General features: G+C 62.8%; 1 protein-coding gene across 1 annotated transcript in view; it reads left to right on the forward strand.

Annotated features, from left to right (window-relative positions):
- Positions 1 to 22,279, forward strand: part of IQSEC1 (IQ motif and Sec7 domain ArfGEF 1) — a 142,125-nt gene that overhangs the window by 12,790 nt on the left and 107,056 nt on the right. The window lies entirely within an intron of this gene.

Raw genomic sequence — 22,279 nt, forward strand, 5'->3', positions numbered from 1 at the left:
ACTCTTTCATTTATTTTTGGCTGTGCTGTGTCTTCACTGTGGCCTAGCTGCCCCGCGGCTTGTGGGATCTTAGTTCCCGGACCAGGGCTTGAACCGCGTCCACTGCAGTGGCAAGCGGATTTTTCACCCCCGGATCACCACGCATTACTTATTTGAAAAGGGTATAAAATGGTGGATTTGGGGGTGAGTTGGCTTGTTTTCTGGGGATCTGATGGAACACCACCGCCCCGCCAGTGGAGGCCCGCCCTCAGATGTGGAGGGCGAGTGGGGTCAGGATGTCCTGGTTGGGGTCAGCTGCCTAACGGCTGCAGATGGTGGAGACCCTGGAGCAGAGGGCGGGGGACCCAGGTCAGGATCGAGGTGGGGCTGCTCGCCAGCTGGGCGGCCTCAGGCAGGTCTCAGCCTGTCTCAGCCTCGGTTTCCACGTCTGTAAAATGGGAGCTGTAGCAACAGGTCCCCAGGCAGACTCGAGGAGGAGTGTCTGAAGAGGGGTGCCCCACGGTCTGACCCCCACCCCAGCTGGTCTGGACTGAGGCATCTCTGCCCCGTGACCGTCAGCAAACCAGGTCCGGGGTGTCAGGACGGCACTCCCAGACTCCACACCCAAGGCCACAGGTCTGGCCAGGCTCCCAGCCACGTGGCAAGGCTTCAGCCCGTGCCCAGCAGCCAGGGAGGCTGGATGCGCCCTGGCCGGTGGCCCCGGGCCCCTGGCCAGTGTCTGCCTCAGCAAGAGAGTCCTGGTGGGAGACTCAGGGTCACGGAAGCTGGGGTCTCAGGGTGCTCCCAGCAAGCGAGTGCGGCCAGGGGCTCCCTGTCCAAGCCTCCGTCCCTGCGGCAGGTTCCCAGCCTGGTGCCCCGTGGCCCATCTTGCCCCCTCCGAGACCCTCCCCTGAACAAGGCCGAACCCTGGCTGTGCTGACACCCTGCACCCCACCCTGCGGAGCCGAGGCCTGGGCTCAGAGTCACCGCTTCCGCAGACTCTTCTGAGTAGGGGTGGAGGGGAGCCCCGCCGTGGCCCCCTTGTCTGGCACACCTGGTGGGAGTGCCTGCCTTCCTGGAGACGGGCATGGTGCCCACACTGGATCTCACCCAGGGCCCCTGCCCACCACCCGAGCTCCCTTTCCACACCGCAGTTCTGAGGCCCAGGGTCCTGGGCAGGGACACCCCTCCCTGGGCAGCGGAGCGTTTCCCAGACTCCTGGCAGGCCAGAGGGCGTGGAGGCCAGTCCGAGGACAGTCACCCCTTGTGCCCACGGGCAGGGCTGTCCGAGGCCCAGAGCCAGCACAGGAAGGCCGGGCGGGCGGGCAGGGCCTCTGTGGCTTTCTCTGATGGGGGCTGGGCCGGGTGCTGGGGGCCTGGGCAGGGTAGCTGGGCACGGAGGCTGGTTTTCATGGCGCTCCCCCAGGTCCCTGCCCAGTCGGCTCCCGAAAGCCGCCCTGGAGTCTCCGGGGCAGGTGGCAGCTTCATTCCACAGACCAGGAGCCTGGGGCTGAGATGAGCCGAGCGGGGCACCCGGGGGGCAGCGTGAGGCAGCGGCCCCACCTGCGGGGAGGTCGGACGGACCCTCAGGGCAGCCTGCCCCTCCTCCCCTCTCTGCACCCCGCCCTGGACCCCCAGAGCAGAAGGGGCTGCACACAGGGCAGCCATGAGGGGTGAGCCCCACCCGGCCCAGTGCCCGCTGTCCTGGGCTGCCCGGGGGCTCAGGGGCGACAGAAACTTCGGGAACCCCAGGGGCGGCCAGGATGACTCTCTGGTCCCTCAGTCCCTGCGGGGTCTGAGGGCGTCTCAGGGCCCGGCTGCAGCCTCAGTGTGTGCCCAGACAGGACACAAGAGCACACTCTGTTCTGAAACCCACGCTCCCCTCCCGCCCTCAACACCTCACGTCTTCCGGTCGTTAAACACTCGTCTGCGTCCCCCTCGGGAAGCGGCCGGGAGCCCCGGGCACAGCTCTTAGTGCCCGCAGGGCGGGGGCGTCGGCTGTGCCGTCGGCGAGGCCTCTGTGCAGGTGGCGGACGTGTGTGCAGGACGCAGCCCTGGACTTCCGGGGTCACAGGGTGGGATGTGTCCTCGGCTTGGAGGCAGGCGCCTGGGCTGGGAGGCGGGCACTGTCTCCCTTGCTGTGCCCGCCTGCTCTTTCCTGCCGTTGGTGCAGTGGGTATGTGTTTCCTTTTTAGTAAGACGGAGGCGTGCGGCCTGCCCGCCCCTCTGAAATGGAGGTAAATTCCACAAATAACCCCAACGCCCAGGGCCCGTCAGCGGTGGAGGCGCGCCGCCCCTAGCTGCCTCCGCTGCGGGCCTGGAGGGGCTTCCGGGTGGGGGTGGCCTGCCCTCTGCCCCGCTGACCCTGCTCTCCGCTGCCTCCCTTTTCCTTCCCAGGAGCGGACAGAGTCACCCTCCAGCTCAGGGACGTGGCGGCCAGGACCGCCCCCCACCCAGGCCCTTCCAGAAAGCACCGTGTGCCCGGAAGAAGCCTCACACCGGTGAAGGTGTTCTTTCTCAATCTGACAGAACTTTCTAGAGCTCAGGGGGCCCTGGGGAGGCGGCTGGTTCCGGGTTAGACGCATCTGGGGAGCTGTGGGAACACACAGGGGCACCTGCACTCCCCCAAACGAGTCGCGCGGTGGCGGGTAAGCGCGTGAGACCGCGGTCAGCGCCGTGAGCCGTCAGAACTCGAGCTGAAACCACAGCGAGGTGTCAGAACGCCCAGAAGTGGGGCCGGGGCCACACGCCAGGCCAGCCAGGAGGCTGGGGGCCGGGTCCCGCCTGCGCGGCCCCTCTGGGAGACAGCTCGCTGGGGGGCTCAGGGCACGTGCGCTGTTAGCAAACGCCCTTTGATCCAGAGGAAGGAAGACCTGGGTTCACACTGGAACCCGTCGGCGAAGGTTCAGGGCAGTTCTATCCCTGACAGCCCCCGGCCCGGAACCTGCCACAGCGTCCTTCCCGGGTGTGTATGGGGCGGGGTGTAAACAGATAAACAGACCATGGAACGTCCGTGCAGTGGGATGCTATCCGGCTGTCAAGAGGAAAGGACTGTTGATACACGAACAGTTGGAATCAAACCTCCAGGGAATTACAGAGTGAAAAAGAAAGCCAGTGTTGAAAAGCTCCTCCCTGTGTGACTCTGCTTGTGGTAACACCCTGAGATGACGGGATGATGGGCAGATGGGTGGCTGTGGGGGTGCAGGACTGGGGAGAAGGGGCTGTGGCTCCGCAGGGAGGGGTGGATGTGAGCGCCCTGCGGTGGGTGGTCCTGGAGCTGGATCGTAGGTGGGGTCATGCAAAGCTGCACACAAGGGAAGGCTGTCTTGGCAGCTGCAGCGGCTGAGGGCTTGACGGCGGGCAGCCTGTTTTAATGTTCAGTGTTACCAGTTGGGGAGGCTGGGGTACGTCTTACTGTGAACCTGTGGTTATTTCAATGTGAAGAGTTCGTAAAACAACACGCGAGGTACAGGAGCAGCCCCAGAGGTTCGGGCGAAGTGGGTTTGGGCCCCGATGTCAGTCCTCCTGTGTTTCTAAGAAGCGTGTATCTACTGCACAGCCTGGGCCTGAAGCTCTGCAGAGGGAAATGGAGGCCACAGAGGGGCAAGGGTTTTCCCAAGGCCACACAGCTCCAGGGGGAGGAAGGGGGCGGCCGGAGGGGATGACCACTGGCTGCAAGAACTTGGGTTTTTCCTGCTGCAGGCTGGGGCCGAACCAGGCGGTTTTTGCTTTATTTTTAGTGTGAATCTTTATTGGAATCCAGTGTACGGCTAGCTGAACTGTCACAAGCGGAACACTTCGGTAGCCGGCACCCAGAGCCCCAAGCAGAAGCCGGACAGCCCCCCAGGGAGCCCCCTCGGGCCCTGCCGGTCACTGCCCTTGCCCCCCACTCCCCGCACCCGGGGCCCCTCTCCCAGCGTTCAGCACATGCTGTCTTTCCGGTTGGTGAAGTTGGTCAGTGGCTGGGTGCTGTTCGGAGCAGTGCCAGGGAGTCGGACTGGAATGACCGGTTTACTCTGAAGGGGAGGAAGTGGCCTCCGCTGGAGTCTGGTCCAGTGGGGCTGGGGCGGGGGCTTCAGTGGAGGGACTGCCCAGGCCACGATGCCCTGTGCAGGGATGGCTGGAATGGCTGTCTCCCCGAGCCCACGCTGGAGGCGGGAAGGGGGCTGGAGCCGTGGCTGGCTGGCCCAGCCTGCCGGGTCCGGGGCCCCCTGAGCTCCTTTGACCCCTGGGCGCAGCAAGTCTCGGCAGGGCAGACGGCTCTGGACCGGGGGCCACCACCCCCCGGGGCCCACGACATAGGACAGCTCGCCCCCAGACCCCGTTTCCCCCGTGATCGTAACGGGGGTTTTATTTATGTGGATAAAGAGGCATCTGTCTGTACAGAACCGGTGTGTTAATACAGCACGTTGCCAGTTCACCTGTGTACATCCGCATCACACCTTCCTCTGATCCGTAACGTGATATGCTGCTGTTGGAGTCCTCTGCTGGTCGTAGCTGGATTTATGGAGCACTGACTGTCTGGCACTGTTCCCAGTGCTGTAAATGTATCAACCTATCTAATCTTCCTCGAGCTCGGTAAACGAGGACCGTGAATTGAGACGCAGAGAGGCTCATCGACTTGCCCAAGGCCACACAGCTGGCCCGTGGCAAAGCCGGCATCTGCAGCCCGGCCCCCTTGGCTCTGGAATTCACCTTGTGGCTCTCACGTCCCCCTAAGCACCGCTGGCTGTGATCCCACAGTAGTGTGTGGTCGGGCGGATACGCCGGCCCAGCACCTTCTGGTTTACTGGGCGCTTCTCCATGGCCGCTGTGTTACCACCGCCCCGCGTTCCGAGGGGGAGGCCAAGGCACAGGGGTGCTCCAGCACGTCCCAGACTGTGGGTTCCCAGTCCAGGCGCTGGGCCGTGCCCCTCCTGGCAGCCGCTGGGCTGATCGGGAGGAGGGTGATGGGCAGATTGGGCCTCAGGCAGTGGCTCTGAAGGCTGCGTGGACCCGGCTGGGCTCAGGGCAGAGGGGGGACGGTCCCCACTCAGAGCTGGTCCCAGCTGGGCTGTCGAGTCCGTGCACACAGCGAGGGGGGCTGCCCAGGGGGTCAGGCCTCCAAGGGCCCCCCAGATAGGCAGGACATGGCGAGGAGGATGGGGAGCCTCGGGGTTGGGCTGGGCCCGGGAAGGCCAGGTCCGCATCTTCACCTGCCGGGCAGGTGACACTGCTACCTAGAGGGGGTCGTCATGCCTCCTTCCGTACCCCGGTCCCGAGTGTCACGCCACACCACGTGAGGTGACGCTGGCTGACCAACGCCCAGTCCATAGGAACTGCTCAAAAGTACTCGCGTCACTAGAGGAGGGGGAGAGAGAGGAGGGGATAGGGAAGGAGGGAGCGAGGAAAATGGGAAGGAAGGAGTCTGACTGGGGACAGAATAGACAAGTCTGCCTGAAGGCGTTGACACGTGAGCAGGGTTTTGGGGGGTGAATAGGAGTTGGCTGCAGGATCAAGAGAGGGGATAGAATGGTGTCCCAGGTATGGGAGCCCCTGAGCTGCACGGTCAGCGTTTGTAAAGGGTGATAGGGGTCACAAGTCCATGTGCCTTCGAGGTTCATGCAGGGTTTAGGCGAGGACGCGTTTGGAGAAGGGACCTAGCGCTCGGTACGCTCTGCGGCCCGCCTGGGTGGCGCCATGCTCTCAGGATGTTGTCGGAGCAGGACTGGGGTGGGAGCAGACCCCTCGGCTTGTGGCATGGCTCCCAGAACCCCGGCCTGTGGCTGCGTCCCTGACAGGTCACACTGGTGCTGCCTCACGTGGCTCGTCCACGTCTGAGCAGCCGGGGGGGGGCAATTGACCGGACTTGGGGCTTCCTAGGGACCAAGGTTCTTCGCCTCTCCCGGCACGGGTCCCAGCCCAGAGGGCATAGGAAGGCCTGCCTGGCCAGCCCCTCTTCATCCTAGAACGCCTCTGTCCACCCCAGCAGCGGGCACAGGACGGTGACTGTCCAGGGCAGTGCCCGAGGGGGCCTCCTGACACGCCACCCATGTCCTCTGCTCTGCCCGACCCTCCCAGGCCTGTGGACACACAGGCAGAGCTGCTGGGCAGCTGGTGTGCAGCCCAGGAGTGGCGGGACTCTGGGTCCGGGGGAGGGGGAGCCTCCTGCAGTCTCTTCATCGGAGGCAGAAGGGGCCACCTGGGGACGGTCCTGGGGAGTCTGCTCTGCAGCTCGTGGCGTCCGGCCACCAGCGACGCTTTCGCTGGACCTGCAGTAGCTGAATCACAAGTCAGAGCGGGGACGCAGAACAGGAGACGAGCCCGAAGCTCAGATGACCCATGGTGGGCGCCCAGCGGTGGCCTGGAAGGGCTGGGCCCACGGGGCCAAGCTCAGGCCACTCCCAGCAGATGCCCTGGGTGTCTGGGCATTCAGTGGGGAAAAGGCCTACAGGGCACTCAGGGCAGGAGGGCTGCCCGCTTGGGGAGCAATGTGGCAATGGAGGAGGGTGTGGCCCGAGGACGCGGCCTCTGGGGGCACGTCCTGCATCCAGCAGCTGCTCCCCGGGGCCGCCGGGCCGGGCTGGGCTGTGCTGGGGAGCTGGCCCTGCCTCATGGGCGCCCCCAACGTAAAGGCCGTGGTCGCCGGCACGGCGCCAGGCAGGGCCAACAGACACGACGTTTCAGATGTACTTGCCTGCGAGAGCTTTATCCTCTTCCTCGTTTCACGGCTGAGGACGCAGGCTGAGAGAGGTGCTTGTACCAGTGTGTGTGGCTGGGTGGGGTGACGTCTGACCCCAGGTAGGCTCACTCAGAGCCCGGACGCAGGGCTGGACACCTCGCGGCCGACGCTGCCAGAGTGGGGCAGGCGGCCCTCCCCATGGTGCTCCGGCCTCTTCTGGGCGGACGGGCTGGTCTCGGGCAAACAAACCCAGTGTCGGGGCTGCTCAGCCCTGGGGTGTCGGATGTGCGGCACCTTCCGTCTCGGAGCCTGTTCCTTCTCAGGCGGTGGAGGGCCCCCACCCCCCCACTACCCTCCACACCTCCGGCCACGTTGGGAGTGGGTGACAGATCAGAGGAGGCACCGTCGTGGCCGCAACTGGCCCCCCGGTGGGTGGGGCAGAGGCAGGACACTCTGCTTTCAGGAGCGGCCTATGACGGGCAGACAGCAGTGAGCGCACGGACAGACGGCTCAGCCCCGCCGAGGTGCGCAGACGGATGGCTCAGCCCCGCCGACGTGGGCCCTGAGGGAGCGGAGGGAGCAGTGAGGCCCGGGCTGGGGAGCCGCTGTGGAAGGCCTGGCTGAGTCGAAGGTTGAGGAGTGTGAGGGGGGTGGAGCCGCAGGTGCAGAGGCCCTGGGGCAGGAGTGACAGGCGCGTTGCAGGAGCAGGGAGGGTGAGAGCAGCTGAGGAGGCACAGGCCAGCTCGTGCTGGGAAGCGGTGCTCTGTGATCGTGGGCTCGTGGGCAGCCCCAGGCCCCACGCCCGGCAGCCCTGCCTGCAGAGAGCCCTGCGGGGCCTCGGGCCTCGGCTTCCCACTGAACACGAAGCTCTTGGACCGAGCCCTGTGCCGGCGAGTGGGGAGGGCGCAGGGCAGTGTCCCTGCTGACCCGTCAGAGGGAGAGAAAGCACATGGTTTCTTGCATGCAGGCCCTAAGGCCTTCCCCCGGGAGCTGACCTGGGCCTCCCCGGGGCGGCCTGAGCTGGCATGGGCCCCGTGGGGAGGGCCAGGGTTGTCTGGGGTTGCTGGTAACCCTGTCTCACTTCTGCCACCTCAGGAGCTCCCTGGAGACCGGAAGCAGCCTCTCCACTGACCGATACAGGTACCGTCGCCCCATCCACCACGGGCCTGCTCAGAGCCACTGGCCCGCTCCCCGCATCAGTGCTCGGGGTATGGGCCCCAAAGGGCCCGTCAGGGAAATTAGCCCCCATTTGTCACTGAAACACCCCCAGGAGGCAGACACTCCCCTGCAGACCAGGTGGTCCCCCCAGCATCCCAGCTGAGCGCAGTGCTCCTCAGCGGGCCAGGGCTGGTGGTCCCCCGCGGGCTGGTCTGCCGCTGCGGTTCCCATGACGACCAGGGCTGCAGCCCCAGGGAGAAGCTGCCGGCTGCTCCCCGCTCCTGCGCTGTAGTTGGCAGAGGTTGGGGGGGTGGCTGGCGTGAGGGTCTTGCATCTTGATGTTTCTGTGAGACGTTTTCAGGAGAAAGGTCTAGAGACTGTGGTGTAGGGGAAGCCCCTGGATGGGGCAGCAGGCAGGCGTGAGAGAGCAGGACCCCGCAGCGGGTCCTGAGCGGGGCAGCTTGTGGGGGGTTGGGGGAGGTCCGTGCTGCACGGGGGCGGGTGGGGGTGACCGGAAGTGAGCTGAGGTGCCTGCTCCCGGGAGAGGGCAGGCTTTGTGCAGCCCTGCCAAGTGGATGTGGCCACAGGGCCGGGAGGGCGAGCCAGGGGCTGCAGCGGAGCCCCACTGGGGCCTCAGCTTGGTGAGAGGGGCCCGTGCACTCAGACCTGGGTCTGTCCAGCAGGGCTGGGCCCTGCCTGCAGGTGCGACACAGGGGAGGTGGCTGTAGTGACCGGCTCCAACCCCGCAGGCTCCGAGGGCTCCGAGGGCCCTGGGGGCTCGGCTTCCCTGAGCGGCTCGGGGCGGGCACCCCCGGAACAGAGAGTGGTGCAGAGGGCAGGGTGGTCCGCTTGCGTCTGCACACTAGTGCCGAGGTGCGAATGGCCGCGCCACACCCAGAGCACCGGTAATGGGAGCAGCTGTCGCTTCCGGGCAGTGTCCCACCGCCCACGGCCGCGAGGAGCTCTGCGCCCACTTCACAGCCCGCGCTTGTTCAGGACAGTCAGCGTGAGCAGAGCCGGGGCTTGAACTCAGATCCCAGTGTGACTCTGCCTGACGCCATAGCACACCCCTCGCCCGCAACCACACACACACACACACACACACACACACACACACACAGACTGCAGAACGTTCCCTCCCTGCCGCCCTTCCACACTTGGGCCCTCCCACTGTCCCTCTCCACGTGGGTTCACACGCACTCAAGGCCCCTCCTACCGTCCCTCTCCGCGTGGGTTCACACACACTCAAGGCCCCTCCCACCGTCCCTCTCCGCGTGCGTTCACACGCACCCAAGGCCACAGCCCCGCATGGGCACCTGTGTGGTCGTGCTCACGGTCAGGAAGTGGCCGCAGTGACCGCCAGACCTCGAGGCCGGTCACACTCGACCCCACGGGCCACAACCCCTCCCCACGCCCTCGGGGAGCAAAGACAGCAGGGCCCCTCGGCCCCCCGTTCTGAGCCGTTATTTTCTGAGCCCCCACAGCTGCAGGGAGCGTGAGAAACCACAGCGACCCCCCCACTGCCTTGGCACAGCTACTGTGTCAGGGAGCAACCAGGCAGAGAAGGGAAGTTTCAGTGTAATATGTCGGGTGGTGACAGGTGTGTGGACTGAAGGAACATGTACAACCCAACCGCTGCGTGTTCTGTTTCTTCTGTAGCCCAGGAGGTGGCCTCTGACCTCAGGGACTGCCCCTCGAGAGGTCAAGGAGGAGCCAGCATCTACAGGGCTTCTCCTGGGAAAGAGTGTGGTGTAGCATCGAAGACAACTGCTAATCACAGAAAAACAGACGCAGCAAGTTAACGAGTGTAGGGCTCCTCTACGTGGGGGGGCACCAGACTCAGGGCCCCTTGAGTTTATTTCTGAGACCACACGTTTTCCCAGGAGAAGCCCTATAGATGCTGGCTCCTCCCTGACCTCTTGAGGGGCAGTCCCTCAGGTTAGAGGCCACCTCCTGGGCTACAGTCCTCAGTAAGGTCCAGATGAAACAGAACACGAAGCTGTTGGGCTGTTAACTGTCTCGAGCGGGTCTCCTGTTGGCTCCATCCTGAGTCCCTTCAGGGCGCACCTGCGAGGGGCTGCTGCAGTGGCTGAGGGCTTGATGGCAGCAACAGCGTTTGTCCACAAGCTTTCTTCCTCTGAAGAAGAGGAAGGAGGGTAAATGGCCTCGTGAGGGCTTCCCAGGTGACCCACTGGGAAAGCATCTGCCTACCCCTGCGGGAGATGCAAGAAGCTAAGGTTCGATCCCTGGAAAAGAAAACAAGTCATCCACCCCGGTATCCTTGCCTGGAAAATTTCACGGACAGAGGAGTGTGGCAGGCTATAGTCCGTGGGGTCGCAAAGAGTTGAACACAGCTGAGCGCACACACTGGAGAAGGCAGTGGCACCCCACTCCAGTGCTCTCGACTGGAAAATCCCATCGACAGAGGAGCCTGGTGGGCTGCAGTCCATGAGGTCGCTAAGAGTCGGACCTGACTGAGTGACTTCACTTTCACTTTTCACTTTCATGCACTGGAGAAGGAAATGGCAGCCCACTCCAGTGTTCTTGCCTGGAGAAACCCAGGGACAGAGGAGCCTGGTAGGAGGCCGTCTATGGGGTCGCACAGAGTCGGACACCACTGAAGTGACTTAGCAGCAGCAGAGCACACACACACACACACACACACACACACACGGGAGGGCATACGGATGGAGGGTAGTCAGGGAAGGCGTCTTGGAGGAGGTGCTGTGTGACAGACAGCAGAAGGAAGGGGCGAGGGATGAGCCACTGTCCGGAGGAGCGGCAGCCGCTAACGCAGTGTGTCCCGGTCCCCTTGGGACACAGGTGGGCCGCGGCGCAGCAGGCCCATTTCTCAGATGAGGAGGCTGAGATCCAGGGACCAGAGGGGCATCGGTGCAGCCCCGGGACTGGCCCCTCCGCCTCCCGCTCTGCCTAGCCCTGTTTGCCCAGCGGTGCCCTGGGCTCTGCCGCTCTGTGGGGCCTCTGAGAAAGTGGGCCCTCAGGCTCTGGTGCCACGGAGGCCCGCTCACAGCCTGGGAACTCGGGGACAAAGGTCCCAGCCAGGAATCGGCTCCTTTCAGAGGCGCAGCCGGCTTCCTCCGCGGGGCGTGAGGGGGAAGCTGATGTCCACTGGGGGAAGGGCGGGCGGCGCCTGGGAGGCCGGCCCGCGGCGGCATCCTGGGCCCTCCCCCTCCCCTCAGTGCCCCCACCCCTCTCCGTCCGCCCGGCCAGCCTGGAGATGCTGCCCAGCCCTCGCCAGGCCCCACGCAGCCCACTCGTGCCTCAGGGGCTCGACTGAACCGTTCCGAAGGCCTTCCCTTCCAGCCGTCCACCACAGCACTTCCAACAGCCGCTCAGCAGAGCCGCCGGGCTGTGTCACTCCTGGGGGGCGTCCTGTGCACTGGGGGGTGTTCACTCCTGGGGTCCATCCTGTGCTCTGTGGGATGTTCAGTCCCGGGGTGCGTCCGGTGCTCTGTGGGGCGTTCACTCCTGGGGGCCATCCTGTGCTCTTCCGGGTGTTCAGTCCCGGGGGGCATCCTGTGCTCTGCAGGGTGTTCAGTCCTGGGGGCGTCCTGTGCTCTGCGGGGTGTTCACTCCTGGGGGGCGTCCTGTGCTCTGCGGGGTGTTCACTCCTGGGGGGCGTCCTGTGCTCTGCGGGGCGTTCACTCCTGGGGGGTGTCCTGTGCTCTGCAGGGTGTTCAGTCCTAGGGGCCGTCTTGCGCTCTGCGGAGTGGCCCGGGGTCTATAGGCCTGTAGTATCGCTCACCCCTCTGTGCAGCCCGCATGTCTCCAGGCCCGGCCAGCATCCTCTGGGGACCTGGTGGGGGCAGACTCACCTGGGGGAGGGACAGAGGTGCTCTTGGATCAGCTGGTCTGCTGCTGATGGAGGCCAGGGCTCGGGGGGAGGCAATGTGAGCTGGGACCAGGCCCTGGGACGCCAGCAGGCTGCACAGGCCCTGCGTGCCCAGCGCTCTGGGGATACCAGCTCCAGTCCGAGGCCAACGGGCCAGGATGTCGTCCCTCACATGCAGGGATGAGGTCTCCTCATTAGGATGCCGTGGGACCTATATTGAACAAAGCCAGGACCCCAAGTAGCAGGTGGGGTGTGGCCTGCCCAGGGGGACCCTTCCACCCTGCTACAAGACCCTCCACTCCTGCAGCAAGTGCTGGGTGCCCGCACTGGGCCAGGCGCTGGGCTGGGTGGAGCCGGGACGCTCGCACAGCAGTTGGGAGGAGAAGGCAGTAAAATCTACTGGGAGGATAGGACGTCAGGAGACATTGAGGGCGGGTGTCAGGGGCTCCGATGGCCGGGGAGGCCTCCAGGCGGTGCTGGCTGTAGGACCTGGGGGTGGAGAGGAGCACTGGCCAAGGGGGCGGGTTCCTGGGCCTGACGGGGCCTGGGGGAGTGGTCAGACAGTCAGCGGGAGCCAGGGCCCCGAGGGCTGCTGGGCGGGCGGGAGCTTGGCCTCTGTTCTGAGGGCAGCAGGTAGCGGACCACGTGGAACAGAGGGTTGACGCCTCGAGGTCCCCGTGGCTGGAGGGCGGGGAAGGGCTACGGGGCGTCCGGAGCAGACACCGGACCTGTGAGCAGGAGCCCAGTGGCTCTGCATGGTCCTCCCCATGACGCCGCGTCCCGGGCTGCAGACTCTCCGCCGCCCGACAACGCTCCGCTGGCCACGGCCCCTCAGCCCCGCAGCTGCCCCCGCCCCACCTCGCTGGCGACGGGAGACCCCTCCCAGCAGCCAATGAACGGCTGTCATCAAGGTTCCCTGTTAGGTTTCAGCAGCGTGTCCCCGTCACCCGGGCAACCGCGGGGGCCTGTCAGTCTCTGCCCGCCGCCTTTCAGAGCCGGCCTCCCGGCTCACCATGTGGCGACGTGGTGAGTTTCCGCTCACGGGGGATTCCGCCGGACGTTACTGACCTGCCACGGAGCCTGGCGCTTCTCATCTGCCCCCGCCCACCTGCAGCCCCCCCATACCTCCCTGGTCCTCCCGTTCTCGGCCACTCCGGGCCAGGCAGGCGGCAGGGCTACTGCCCTTCCAGGTGCCGACGCGGCCACTGGGAGCCGGGGACCCGGCTGGAAGGAGCTTACGGAGCGGCTGTCAAGAGCCCTGGGCCTCGGGGCCCCCAGGATGATGGGCCGGGGGCCCCCCACGACTCAGCACAGCCAGGGCTGCCCTCGTTCTGCCTGAGGACCCCCGGGGGAGCCCCGAGGAGCAACAGCCCCCAGCGGCCGCGGCAGCCTGAGTCTGGCTGGGCGAGCCCCGTGGAGGAGTGCCTGGGCTTTTGTGTGCTCCGCTCTTTGTATCGGAGGCTGGCGGGCCGGGCCCTGTGAGCGGGCCCCAGGCGGCCGCGGGGAGCCGGGCGGCCAGTCCTGCAGCTCCGTCAGCCTTCCTGTAAGTCCCGGCGATCGGAAGGCGAAAATGCTCAAGTTCAAGGCCTTTTGCCTGGATTACTGGCAGTTTCTGTGCCTGCAGCCTCTGCACGGAGTCTATAAAAGGTAGGTGCCCAGGAGGGCCTCTGCCACGGGGCAGCGCAGCTGGCAGGACTGTGGGCCCCCGTGGACAGCTGCGGGGCCTCCCTGTCCCAGGGCCGGCCCCCACGGGCATTTGCTGAGGACCTCTGAGGACCACGGGCCAACTTGGCTTGACTGTGCTCCCCTCCCCCTCCAGCCCTGAAACTGGTAGGATTTCTGCAGAGGAGGGGTCACCCCTGAGGCTCTGTGGTTGCGAGCTGAGCATCATTGTTCTTGCTGCTGGAATAGGTCTGGAGCCGTCCGATCCCACCCTAGGGCCGTCCCTACGCTGGCCCAGCCAAGCCGCTGTCCACTTCCTCTGACCTTGCCGATCCCCCATGTGACTCTGGAGTGTGACGGCTGCATCCCGAGCAGAGTTCTGAGACTTATTTGGGGAGTGGGGAGGCACACTGCGGGGTGGGGATCCCTGGTCTGGAAGTAGTCAGAAGACCCTGGAGTTCAAGTTCAGACCCCCGCCTCCCACTCGCTGTGTGACTTTGGGCAGACGGCTTTCCCTCTCTGAGCCTCAGTAGGCCCCACCTGTAGGGGTTTGGACCTGGTGACGGGGGTGGCACTTGGGGACAGCTCCCTGAGGCGGCGGGGGTGCAGACGTGAGCCTCTGCGGGTGCGTCGCACCCACACACACACACTGGCTGAGGAAGGCCAGTCCCAGGCCAGAGGGCCCCGCGGGGGACAGAGGGAGAGCGCCAGCCCTTCCGAGGGAATTCGTTTCTCCTGATTTCACACTCAGCTATTGGCATGCGAGCAGTTCTGGGAAAGTGTGGGAGCCTTTCTTCTCTCTCCCAGGGCTTTCTGCGAAGGCGGCGGGTCTGAGGGTCTCACAGCAGCCTCAGAAAGGAGGTCCCTGCTGTTGGGTGGGTGCCAGGGAGGGCGGCCCGCCGTGCGTCTGACCTGTGCATCCTCCACATGTGCAGGTGGGCCCACCCTTTCCGCAAGCCGGGGAGCTTGTTCTTAGGGGCCTGGGGCTCCTGGAACATCCCAGCTGTTAGTGATTAGGTGTCTGCAAGGCTGCACTTCAAGCTGTGGTCAGTCTTCCTCCCCACTACAACAGGGGTCCTGAAGCTCCCCTTTGAGCAGCTGAGACCCGAGGGCAGGCAGCCAGGTAAGTGTGACCACGGGGTTTGGACCCAGGCCTCTCTGTTCCAAGGTGGACTCTGTCTCAAGTGCTCTGCAGCTCCGACGAGGAGGGTGCCAAGGTCCTGGGGCGGGAGGGATGATGGATCCCGGCCCCACCCCGCCGGGGTCAGGCAGACACCGTGGGAGGACTGGATCTGGGTGTGGGGCTGCATGGAGGAGGTGCCGGCTGAGCAGATGGTGACGTGTCTGTGGGAGTTGGCCGGGCCCAGAGGGGCGGACGGGTGTTCTGGGCAGAGGGAAAGGCTCGTGGGAAACCCCAGGGGCTTCCAGGGGGCAGGGGTCTTTGTGGGGGGCAGCGAGAAGCCATGGAGCTGAGAGGGGCGCCAGGGACCCAAGTCCAGGCCCGGGGCTGGGCCTCCCGCTCTGCGCAGTGGGGAGCCCAGGAAGGCGCTGAGGGTGGAGTCGTACGCTTGTGAGAGGCACCTCTGGGAGTCACGTGGTCCCCGTGAGAGGCCCGGCTCGGCCTCCAGGGCCAACCACTGAGAGCCCTCTTGGCCCCGCACACCATGGGAGGGTCTTAGAGCAGGTGCCGTCTTCTCGAGGCGCAAAGACAAACAGGACATCGTCCTCAAGGAGCTCCCAGCCTGCAAGGAGAAAGAGACCCACTCACAAGCCATGATGATTAAGGAAGGGGATAAATAGCGGGAGCACAAAAATACCCACAGCATGATGGAGACATCCAGGAAGGCTTCCCACAGGAGGTGTCATCTGAGCTGGGTCTGAACGTAGGAGCGGGATTTTTCAAGACGGGAGGGCGCAGTAGGTGGAGAGCACAGCGCGAGCAGCCATGTGGAGGTGGGACGCAGCCTGGCGTGGTTAAGAAATGGTCAGGGCCTGGCATCAGCGGGGAGGTCGGGCGATGCGGCTAGAAAGGCAGGCAGGCTGGGCCACGATCTGAGACTCATGGCATGCCTACTGCACGGGAGGCATAGTTCTAAGCCCAGCAACCCCGAGAAGGGGAGGATGCCATTGTCCCATTCTCCAGGTGAAGAAATCGAGACTCGGGGCAGAAGTCGCAGGCCCAGAGTCATACGGCCCGTCTCGGGCCCGAGGGACTTCACAGGCTGCACGCAGCCAGCCAAGGAGATGCTCAGGCCGGGGCCGGTCCTCTCTCCACCGGTTCATGTCCATAAATAATGGTGACCCATCAGTCAGGGACGAGAGTCTTCGTGGCCAGACCGCGTCCTGGCGGGGTGCTCACTGCTCCCCAAGGGTGGGGGAGGGGCTCGCCCACCTGCCATGGCTCCTGGGGGATTGGCAGGGCCAGTGCCAGGGGAGCACTTAAGATGCCTCACTTAGGGGGCTTCGGGAGCCATGGTCGTCCCTGCCCAAACAGAGCCAACCCCAGGAACTTGGCGCACGGAGCCTCTTGGCGTTTTTCCTGGTGCCATATCCCGGTGTTTAAAACAGCGACCCAAAACTGTGGAGTATGAAAAGGCTGTTTTGCAGACAATGCATAATTAACCACTTCTAAACACAGGGTGTGCCAGGCTCCCTTGAAGCTGTTAATTATTCTTCATTAGTGATCTTAAATTCATGTAAAATAATCCTGGAGCCCTGCCAGAGGCTGGGGCTGCGGCAGAGCGGAGATTCTCATTCCAGCGAGAAAGCACAGCAGAGCGTTCTCGGCACCTGTGCCTTCTGCCTGGGCGATGACCATCCTGCAGGGCCCCTAGCTGTGACTCAGAGGCCATCGTGAGAGGCACGGGGCCCTGTCCACAGGCCCCAGGGCCTGGCGGACCTCAGAGGACTCTCGGCAGTGGGACAGTCGGGTGGGCAGAAAAACGAGACGCGTAGAGTGGTGTACCTACCACCTGGCTTTAGAAATTACCTGTTTGGATGTGGTGGGAGGCCCTGTGCACCCCCTCAAATCCCGCCCCGATTCCCCAGAGCTAAGCCTCAGCAGCAGCCCCTCCCTTGCCCGTTTGGTGTGTTTATTTCAGTTAATTTCAGTCGCTCAGTCGTGTCCGACTCTTTGCAACCGCGTGGACTGCAGCACGCCAGGCACACTCACATTTTTATACTTTTGCTAACACAGAGCATCGTTCTACAGGCTCTGCAAGTTTACACGCATGATGTCGTAATCTGCAACTTACTGTTTCTAGCTTTTTAATTGTAGTGAAATACGCATAACGTAAAATTCACCGTCTTCCACGTTTTGCTGTGTCCTGTTCAGTGGCATTAAGCCCATTCACAGTTATTGTAACCCTCACCACGCCATCGCCAGGACTTCTTCCCAAACTGAAATGTGGTCCCCAGGAAACGCTAACTCCCCGCCCCCTCCCCAAACCCTGAGCGCCCCTGACCCTCCTGTCTGTACGGCTTTGACTCCTTTCAGGGCCTCATGGGCTTCCCAGATTATGCTAGTGGTAAAGAACCCGCCTGCCGGTGCGGGAGAGAGAAGAGACAGGGTTTGATCCCTGGGCCGCGAAGAGCCCTTGGAGTAGGAAATGGCAACCCACTCCAGTATTCTTGCCTGGAAGACTTCCATGGACAGAGGAGCCTGGCCGGCTACCATGCAACCATGTGGTTGCAAAGAGTTGGCCACGACTGGGCACTCCTCAGCAGCAGGACCTCATCTGAGTGGAGTCATTCAGGATCTGGCCTTTCGTGGCTGGCTTGTTTCACGTGGCTCAATGTCCTCAAGGTTCATCCCTACCGTAGCTTGTGTCAGAATTTGCTTTCTTTTCAAGGCTGTGTAATATTCCACTATCTGCATACATCACGTTTGGTTTGTCTCTTCATCTGTTGATGGGCTCACGTTGCTTCCACCCTGTGGCTGCTCTGAGTGATGCCGCTGTGAACGTCGTGCAGGTATGTTTGAGACGCATTTTGCTCTTTTCGCTCCGCTCGTCACTGGTGAGAGTCACCGCGCGGCCGTGTACAGCCCTCAGGTTTATGTTCGCTGGTGTGGAGCATGCGGTCCATTGTCCTGCAGTTGATATGGAGTTTGGTGGTTTCTCACTGCTGATGCCCCAGGCAGGGCTGCAGTACGTGTTCCTGCACACTCTCCTTGCACACGTGTGTGAGTGTGTAGGGTCCTTGCACACATGTGTGAGTGTGTAGGGTTTGTCCCCGGGGCGGTGCATGAGTCTCTTCAGCTCTGCCGGGCTTTGCAGAGTTGCTCTCCCAAGGCGGTGTCGCAGGGCGTATCCTCAACAGCGGGCAGTGAAGGCCTGAGCCTCTACATCCTGATCTACCCTTGATGTCGAAAGCCGGCTGATGTTTTTCATAATTAAAGGAGAGAAGGAGACTGTGAGTGGTGTGGGCCTCCACCCCAGCTCCGCGCAGCATCAGGTATCCTGGAGCAGAAGCTGAGACACACGCGGCTGTTCCCTCGGTCTCTGTAGTCCCAGGCCCTCCGAGGTTAGGGACTTTCAAGGGCGGCGACACGTGTGGGTTTCCTCTCCCCACAACCTGACTTCGGAGCCTTCCCTCCGAGCGCACGCTGATGCCACCACTGGCTTTCAGATGTAGGACTAACTCCAGTTAGACCTGCTGCCCGATGGGCAGGTTTACCATCCCCTTGTGCTAGATGTGATGGAGGCCAGGTGTATGGAAAAGCACTGTGAAGACACTGACTCTGGAGAGAGGTCCCCACCCGCGGCCGCAGGCCGTGAACGCCGCAACCTGGCGGCTCCAAGCTCCCAACCCGGGAAGCTGGTTCAGCACCCAAGCCTTTGCGACTGGAGGGCAGTGTGGGCTCTGCCATCTGGCGGGCTGGGGGTCCGATCCGGCCAGGCCTTCGCTCATCATTACTGTCACTTCCTTGGCTGCTTGTTTAGGGGCTGGATGCCACCTGCGTGGTGCCTCCAGGAATCTTCGCGGCAACCTCGCGGAACAGAACCTGTTTTTCGTCATGTTTCAGTCCAGGAAACGGCGGCCCCAAGAGGGCAAGTGACCCTCTTAAGGTGATGGAGAAGGGGTGTGGTTGTTGCAGTCCACGTGACCAGCTCCGCGCAGCGGCAGCCACACCCGTGGTCACCCCGGGCAGCCCATCTTGACCCTGTGTGGCCGCTCCTCCTACCATGGCTGTCACAGACCACCCCCACTCGCCACGGCTTCCTTCCCTCAGGGCCAGTGTGCATTTTCCCATCTGGTCTCCTGCTTGACGTCAGACGGGGCTCCTTGAAGACGAGGGGCTGGATCCTCAGGGTCCTCACCCACTCACCTCGCAGCTGCTGCAGACTGAGAGCTGGGCACTTAGATGGGGCCTCCCCATGTGGCCTGGGCTTCCCCACAGCTCGGTGGCGGGGTTCCCAGACCAAGTGTCGGGAGAAGAGGGGAGTTGTTGTTCAGTCGCTCAGTCGTGTCCGACTATTTGCGGCCCCGTGGACTGCAGCACGCCAGGCCTCCCTGTCCTTCACTAGCTCCCTGAGTTTGCTGAAACTCATGCCCATCGAGTCGATGATGTCATCCAACCATCTCATCCTCTGTCGTCCCCTTCTCCTCCTGCCTTCAATCTTTCCCAGCATCAGGGTCTTTTCAAATGAGTTGGTTCTTCCCATCAGGTGACCAAAGTACTGGAGCTTCAGCTTCAGCATCAGTCCTTCCAGTGAATATTCAGGACTGCTTTCCTTTAGGATGGACTGGTTGAATCTCCTTACAGTCCAGGGGACTCTCACGAGTCTCCTTCAGCAGCACACAGTTTGAAAGCATCAATTCTTGGGCGCACCAGAGCAAGTGCCCCAGGGGAAAGGGAGTGGGGGCAGACAGAGCCAAGTAGAAGGTGCTGACTTTTATGATCAGGCCTCAGAAGTCCCTTGGCTTGCCTGCATTCTGTTCACAATTGTGAGCGTCTCGGAACACCATGATTCCCAATCATCACCTCTGCTCTCTGAGCTGAAATGGACTTAGGAAGAGGACCTAATGGGCATGAGGGCGCCCGGGACACAGTTGGCTCTCAGCAAATAGTGGGTTTTCTTTTTATGTATTTATTTTTTTATTCATGAAGTAAGTTCAGAGAAAGCGTGGACGTGACTCAGGAGAGGGAGCGGTTATTTCATCTGGGAAAACCTGTAAGAGCAGACACGGGCCTTGAGGGCTGAAGAGGGTTTTCCCACCTCCTCAGGGGAGGTGAGGCTCTCAGCAGAACAGGCACGGAGCAGAAGTGAGGATGTCGGAGCATGAGCATTGATCCCGTGGAGGCTTTGCTGGTGAGCCGCAGAGGTCCCTTGAGGCCAGAGTTGCAACGCACCCTGTGCAGAGAGGCAGTCCCCGGGGGACACCGACGGGCAGCAGGAGCGGGTGTGTGTGCCAGGCGGGTGCGAGTGTGCCCACTCCCCACCCCCTGCACCCCCCACACCCCACCTAGGTGCTTCTGCCAGACTGGTGAGAGGCAGGAGCGAGAAACGCCAAAGGCTCACTTTGTCCCCATCACCGGAGGCCTTGAGAAGCCTGTCCCTGGCTGAATAATAGGCACAGATTCAAGAATCCAGCAGCCAGAGCTGAACCCGGCCCAAGGCTCGAGAGAAGAATGAGTGTTGTTGGATGGACGCCAGCGTGTCCTTGCTGGGCACATCCAGAGGGCGTTTAAAGCAGACCCTCGCTGCAGGGCGTCCCTGCTGGTCCAGTGGTTAAGGATCCACCTGCCCATGCAGGGGACACAGGTTCAAACCCTGCTCCAGGAAGATCCCCCTTGCCGCAGAGCAGCCAAGCCCGCGCACCACAGCTGCTGAGGCCGGCAAACCCTGGAGCTGTGCCCCGCAACAAGAGAAGCCACACCAACGAGAAACCACCCACCGCAGCCGGAGAGTAGCCCCCCTCGCCGCAACTCAAGAAAGCCCGCGTGCAGCGGCAAACGGCCAGTGCAACCAAAAACAAAGACACAGCCTCAGAGAAAAGGCAGACGCTGCAGGGTCGTGGGCTCCGGGGCTCCTGGCCTTCGAATGGCCTCTTCTCCCCACTGGTGGCCTTAGTGAGGCCCCGCTGGCGGCCGGAGGCTGGGGGAGACGGGTGTTAGAGTCACACAGATTACTCAGGGGAGTGTTGCTGCTGCGACAAGACCCACTGGGCTGTCCTGACAGACACCGCCTGCCTCCAGCGTGGCTCCTGGACTTAGCACGTGAGATTAATCTGTACTGAGCCGCGGTCTGCACCTCAGCCGGGCCTTGGCGGCCACTGATGGATGGGTCAGCCTGCCCGAGGGGCTCCAGGAGCCCAGGCGACTCAGAGGAGGGGAGAACTGGGCCCACGTGCTTCTGAGCTGAGACCCTTGTCCTGTCAGGGCCTGCTACGGGCAGGGTCAGTGGTGAAGCTCTAACCCCATGTCTCTGAGTGTGCCTGTGTTTTTAGATGGGGCCTCTAAAGAGGCAATTCAGGTGACATAAGGTCACTAGGATGACCCTTCTCCAGTGGGACGGCTGTCCCTGTGGGAGGCGGAGATCAGGACTCACACAGACACACAAAGACGCCCGGGTCTGATAGTTAATTTCACGCGTCAGCTTTCCTGGCCGTGGGGTGCCCAGATATTTGGCTCAGCGTTATTCTGGGTGTGTCTGTGAGGGTGTTTCTGGATCAGATTAACACTGAATTCAGTAGAGCAAAACAGACTGCCCTCCCCGACGTGGTGGGCCCCGTCCAATCCGCCGAAAGCCCGAACAAGACCGAAGACCTGCGTGAGCGTGAACTATGACGCCTGCCTGGTGGCCCTCGAGCTGGGACACCGTGTTTTCCTGCATCGGGGACTCACACGGAAGCTTGGGCTCTTCCTGGATGTCAAGCCTCCCAGCATCGGGACCGAAAGCATTCTATCAGCTTTCCTGGCAGTTCTGAAGTTCCAAGTCTCCACCTCTCCAACTGCAGATCTTCTGGCTGGTCAGCCTCCACAGCAGTGGGGGCCAGTTCTCCCTGTAATAGATAAATGTATTACGTGTTTACGTATGTGTGTGTGGATAATAAATATACACGTTGCATATGCACACACACCCTGATGGCTCTCCTTCTCTCAAGAACCCTGACTAGTGCACCTCCTGGGATGCGCTGAGAAGGGGGCCGTGTGCAGGCCGAGGATGGCGCCCTCGGGAAATGCCAGCCTTGCCAGCACCTTGGCCGCAGAGCCCTGGCCGCTGGGACCGGGAGGCGATGAGATCTGTCGTGTGAGCCCCCGGCCTGGGGCGTCTGTGATTGCAGCCCTAGCCGACTTCTCTAGGGCCTCCCCTTCTTCATCTGTGCAGCGGGTACAAGGACCCAGTCTCAGGTTTACCGTGTCTTGTTGGGCACAGAACGCGTGCCCAGCAGCAGAGCCCGTGTGTGGCGTGTGGTGGGCAGGGCTGGGACCTGGGCGAGGCCAGTGAGCCGTTGGCTCGGGTGTGAAATGTAAATGGACAGCAAAGAAACGCAGCACACAGGTAAACAAAACGTCAGAATTGCACGTCAAGACGGGCTGGCGTTGGTTTCACGACCCTGCGTTGCTATGCAGCCTTTTCCAAGGGGCTGTGCCGTGTGCCCTGCAGGGTGAGTTATGGGGGCTGATGGCAGCATGAGCTGTCTTATAATCATCCTTTCCATGTAAAGTGTTATTCACTTCTCCCCTTGGGTCTAAAACAGGGAGGCTGTTTTGGTGTATGTAAGGTGCTCGTTTCCTGCTGGCTTCATTCAGGATCCAACGCGCACGCCCTGAGCGGGCCAATCCAAGGGCTGCATGGTCCGGCCGCAAAGGGCCAGACAGGTCTCCCCTCGAAGGTCGTCTGGGAAACACGGTGCCCTCTGTGTGTCTGAGAGGAGCTTAAGATCAGGGACCGCTGGCGACTCGGAGTAAGATCTAGGGATTAGGTGTTAGTGTTGAACTGACGCTGGACTGGACTTGG

The sequence above is a fragment of the Bos indicus genome, chromosome 22 (genome assembly GCF_029378745.1).
Source record: "Bos indicus isolate NIAB-ARS_2022 breed Sahiwal x Tharparkar chromosome 22, NIAB-ARS_B.indTharparkar_mat_pri_1.0, whole genome shotgun sequence".
Lineage (NCBI taxonomy): Eukaryota > Metazoa > Chordata > Mammalia > Artiodactyla > Bovidae > Bos > Bos indicus.